Raw genomic sequence first — 6,023 nt, 5'->3', positions numbered from 1 at the left:
TTGAGTTCACTCTTGGAAAGAGGAGAATGTAAGCTTTCTGGTGATAGCAACATTTTCTTTGAAAGATTGAATGAGAGAAAATGGGCAGTATGACAACATAAGCTAGTTGTGCTTTTCACCCTACCTTAACGATATTTAATACATTTCACAATACAATACAATGCAATGCAATAAAATGCAATTCAACTACAGAGAAGGAAAGCCACGCCTTTATTTTATTAAAATCTGATGAAACCACAAAACAGCAAAAATCTACATTTTCTCATGAAATCACATTTCTACACAAACACCCCAGCGTGGCATTAGACTCATTTTGATGGAAGGCATCACATACAAGCAGCAATTGAGGGGTCCAACCACAATTTGAAATGACAGACAGATACAGTACATGTAGACAAAACATGGCAGAAGGTAGAAAGACACAGAGAAAGATAGAGATAGAGACTGAGATGAGATAGAAAGAACAAAGGAAGTCCAAGGCAACTCTTCAAGAATATTTTTAAAAAATATTTTTAAAAAGCCTTTAATAAAATATGGCTTCCACCGACATGTTTCGGCCAAACTGGCCTTTCTCAAGGTGATTTACAGAAACAATGAATGAGCTAGGTCTTTTGTTTGTCATACAGTGATGATAATCAGCTGGTGCACTCAGGGTGTGGCACCCAAGAGTGTGTAGCAATAGAGAGCCGCAGTAACGAGTCCGGAAATCATCGATGCTAACAGCCCTGGTTCTTCACAGTTTTCGCCTATGGGAGTTTTGAATGGGTTTTTGGCGCGATGCTTCTAATAATCTCTCTGGGCAACGCTGGCTTAATCAAACGCGAACCAGTGTTTAGTAACATCATCTTCACACATGAAGACCACTTTTATGAGTTTTGAAGCTTTTACATGCCGTTAAACGGGCGGCTAGCTAGCAAACGGCTAAATGAGACTACACTGCTGAGTCGATGTGGATATATACGTCAATAACGTCACCACTCAAAGGACGAACATGGAAATTCTCTTTCCCTCACCTGGTTCAGCCCCGTTCAGCCCGGGGTAATCAGTGCACACATCAACAACAGTCCAGGTTGACTGCTGACGTGACATGAAGCCTATGCGACAGTGTGTAGTTCTGGATTAGCTTAGCTCGAGCATTTTACTTCTAGGGCTCGCATTTACGCTACAAAACTCATGAAAGTGGTCCTCATGTGTGAAGATTATCCCGCTGAACCTTGGTTCGCGTTTGATTAAACTTGCGTTGCCCACAGACATTATTTGAAGCATCACGCCAAAAACCCATTCAAAAATCCCATAGACAGAAACAGTGAAGAACCAGCAAGTTCGGGACTTCCGCATTCAGCCTACAAAAATACGTCATCCCTGCGGCTCTCTATACTTCCAAGGGTTGTCAGGCCTACACATGGCCCCCTAGTGGTCAGTGAGAGTAATCATTTACTGAAATAAAATCAATATATTAGCAAACAGAATATCACATCATAGTTACAATACATAGAGGAGCAGATGGCAAGTAGCAGGCAGGGACCGGCCAAAGTCTAGTGTAGATAAAATAAAAATGAAATCATTGATATATCAAAATACATATGATACATATGAGAATAGCAAGAGAGAAAAAATGTCATAGGTAGCAAATAGTACTATAAAAATGCTGCCATATCTAGCGAATCATTCAAACCAGTAAAATATGAACCTTTTGCATTTTTAGTGCCCACTAGTGGTATAGCTGAAAATGCTATGTGTGTGTCTGTGTTCCAGCAACACTGCTCAACATGTGTTATACATTTAGGCAGGGTTCGATAAATGGTTAATGAGATATGTCCAATTTAGTGTTAGGGTGTGTTTCGTTAAAAGGTTATCAATAAAAGCCAAACCATTGGGGCAAAAAAGAAAAAAAATAATCCAAGAAACAAGTTTGAAAGGTCCCAAGATTCTGCACACACAAGTTGCGCGTAAATCAGATGAACAGCCTAGGAGACGTGAAAAAAATAGTTTTGGCCAAAATTCAAAATGGTGAAAAATCTAGTCAGAAAAAAAACATCGCATGGATGCAACTGGGAGGTATCCTCAGTGATGTACCCTGGGGTCATAGGATGTTTCGGGTCTCGCAACATCATACACCCTCGCCCAGGTGACCCAGCCGGGGCTGGCCAAGCCCCAACTTACGTCCCAGTAGCTACCCACGGTCAGCCCTCTAGGAAGGGTCGAAGGTGGTCACGCGGTCAGGGCCACTCAATCCGCTGCTCCGGAACTACTCTGCCGGGACTGGGGGGGGGGGGGGGGGGGAGGCTCTGGTACGTAGAGGGACCGGGCTCTGTGGGTTGCGGTAACGTTAACATTAGTAGCCATAACCATAAGAGCCATAAGTGCAGTTATTGAATAGACTCAATGACAACAATTAAACATGAACAAGAGCACCAGCTGAGTTTCTTGATGTCAAAGTAGTTTTCGCCATTCTTCCGACTGGATTTGGATTTGACTGGATCCAACGCTGATTGGCTGAAAGAGGTGTCTGTCAAGGCAAGTGCTCCCGCCCACTGAAATCGCTGTGGACGGCTGGAAGTCCAGACCAGGGATGTATTAAAAGAACTGGATAGGGGACGAGCCACGCCCACCCATGCATTCGGACGGAGGCTGCTCACTGGCGCATGAAGTCATCATGGGGGGGTTTTCTTCCTGGTTTTACTTCCTGACCATGCGGCCTAAGGCGAAGTTCGCATGTGTGCCATGACGTATTCCATGACGTCTCCCACCCCTCCCACCCATGGATGTATTAAAAGAAGAAAATACACCCGTATATGGCTCTTAGTGGCTTCTGAAGAAAAAATGCCCCATAAAAAATTATTTGATAATTTAAAAGAGTCGTTTTATACTTTGAGTGACACCCGGAAAAAAATCCCCTGGGTTTAACAGCTGCCGGGGTCCCCATGCAAGTGGATGGGAATTTTCCTTTCTGGGCTGCATGGCGTCACGTGACTTGCAATACAGAGCTTCGCCACCATGTTCAAATGGCTTCACAGCTCAGCGCTATTCCTGGGGGCTTAAGAGCCAAACAGAATGTGAGGTCATGTGATCAGTGTGGTTTTTACCAGGCTACACTTGTTTTTCTTAGACTTGAACTCTAGCTCAAAGACTTTAGACTTGATTTGTAGCCTACGTGTGACCAAATACTTGAGACTAGACTTGGACTTGTGATCAAAGACCTGAGACTAGACTTGGACTGTAGCTCAAGGGCTTGAGACTTGATTTGTACTTGTAGCCACTAGCCACAGACTTGAGACTTGACTTGGACTCTAGCTCAAAGACTTGAGACTTGACTTGGACTTGCAAAAAATGACTTGTGAGCATCTCTGCGGATACGTAGAGCAAAACAGAATGTAAGCTCCCATGATCAGGAAGATCGAGGCTACACCTGCGGGGCTTGGACCCCTAAAAACATATGGAAAGGATTGTTGCATCATGAGATCGATTGCTACTGCCTGTTCTCCTGCAGCCGTCTCAAGTTCCTCACCTGTCTGGAATATGGAGGAGAGCTTTTGGCACTCGAGTGCATCATGAAATACCCTTCCCATTAAGTCCCATCCCACACACACACACACACACACACACACACACACACACACACACACACACACACACACACACACACACACACACACACACACACACACTGCACTGCTGTCTGTCAAAGGGATTCATAATGATAGCTGCTAAATATCATGTCCGCCGTTGTGCAGCCAAGACAAATGAGAGCTTTTATTTGGATGTTTTATGATGCTGAAACCTGAACGCTGGGAGCCTGGCTGTGGAGGCTCACAGGGTGATGTGTTATGAAAACAGAGGCGAAGATCGTGAGGCGCTGACAAATGAGCATCGTTACAGATACACACCTTCAGCACGCTAACACGCTACGCTAACGAGCATGGTTACACACACACACACACACAAGCTTTCAGCATGCTCCAACACGCTATGCTAATGAGCATGGTTACACATACACACCTTCAGCACGCTAACACGTGACTCTGCACTAACGAGCGTGGACACAGACACAAGCCATCAGCACTGGCGCCGCCTGCTATCCGCGATCTGCGCGATCACTGGACAGGTGACCTGTCAATCATGCCCCAACGCATAGTCTACTTTATCGTCTTTTTGATTATTATCTAAATGGGACCATAATTTACAATATGAACATCATGCTGTATTGAAACTAGTGATTGAGACCATAATAAGCTCTTTAGGTGTTTACTGAGGTCATTGAGAAGTAGGGTCATTTTCCCATTCACTTCTATACAATGGGACTTCTTTTTGCAGCAATATGGGCCATACCTTGTGCAAGTGCAAGCGTGATCTTTGCTACTTTCGAGCACAGCCATAAACTGTAGAAACGGGTGACTTACATTAATGGGGAAATTAGCTGTTGAACCTGTTGATTCAACATATCAATGGTTTGCAGAAACAGAAAAGGGCAACACGTTATTCTGGTTACTAGGTTGATTGTTGACTGGACATTGATGTAACTATTGCGTATTGTAGGACCGCCTTGCAAACATGATACAACATCTCAAGGGACCTAAAATGTCAGTATCAGTACAGTACAAGCACACTAAACGTTGCTCAACTTCTTTAAACAGAGTAAATGTTACTGCAGATGAATGCGATAAAAGATCTGTGCCTGTGACAAAACAAATACAGCCCTCTAAAATCATCACAATTCCCTGGGTCTGAGATATGATCTGGATCTCTGAACGTTCGTGGACGGTCAGAATTAACTCCACATGGACCTCAGGCCTCCTCACAACATGTGCTGCTAAACAATGCCGTGCTTTCAGAGGTGGAAAGAGTAGGCTACTGACAAATCCTACTCAAGTACAAGTATTGTTACTTTAGTGAAAATGAACTCAAGTACAAGTAAAATAACTAGTCCAGGAAATGAACCAAGTGAGAGTAAAAAAGTAGCCAATTTAAAAGTACTCAAGTAAAAGTACATTTGCATAAAAGTGTTTTATATTTTGATAATTTACCATAATAATTACATTTCACACGTCTGTGAAATGTAGCTGTCCCTGTCATTGTCTGTCGTGTCTTTCATACTGAACAGCTGGTTCAGATGCAGCCAGGGATGCTCAGTTTGGCCGTTCTCTCCTTTGACAGACGAGCTAGAGCTGCTAGCAGCAATATCATCATCACACATCCATTTAGCTATGGCTATCAGCAGTGTCAAATGAAACTGAGATTTCTGAACTAATCTGACGATGGGGATCATTCATTTTTCAGATTTAATTTCATTGGCCACTGCACAACAAGCCATCAGTTTGGGCGTCCTAACAGAACCTGTTAGTGAGCAGTCCCAATGCTACCATGCTGTTTTCATAGTGTAGTGTGCAAAACAAAACTATGCATTTACTCATTTACTTAGTGTACATTTAAAAGTACTTGAGTAGAATATATATTATTTACATTACTCAATTAAGAGTAAAACTAGGCTACAGTATAACATTATAAAAATACTTTAAAAGTACAAATCCTAAAAAAAAACTACTCAAGTACTTACTTCTACATAAGTACTTTCCACCTCTGCCTGCTTTTCATTGGCTGTGATGAAAGTATGGTTCCTGGTTGTTCAAAGGAGGCCCGCGGCCCCGGGGCGACAGGCGCCAGGCGGGTCTGGAAACACTCAGCTGTCCTGGGTCCAGACAGCAGCCGGCCTCACCTGCACATCTCGCTGCAGCGATCCGTCCGTCACGCCACTGCTGTTCTTGGAAGAGTGCAGATTGAGGCGATGCAGGGGGATTCTGGGGGATTCTGGGGATTTCTCCAAGGCCAGTTCCTGTGAAGTGAAACAGCTTCTACAGATAGATACAAGATGTAGATACAAGATCCAGTGCTGTTTCTAGGGCTTGGAGCCAAGCTGGTTTTTATGGAAGCCCATTTCCGTCAGTGTGATGGGGAGGGGGACAAACGGTCCTGTAAGTCATTTTAATGAGAAACTTTCTCAAAATAACGACTTAATATCTCAAAAT

This window comes from Poromitra crassiceps (genome assembly GCF_964638095.1).
Source record: "Poromitra crassiceps genome assembly, chromosome: 3".
Classification (NCBI taxonomy): domain Eukaryota; kingdom Metazoa; phylum Chordata; class Actinopteri; order Beryciformes; family Melamphaidae; genus Poromitra; species Poromitra crassiceps.
The sequence above is the reverse complement of the archived record's forward strand: the minus strand, read 5'-3'. Positions refer to the sequence as shown.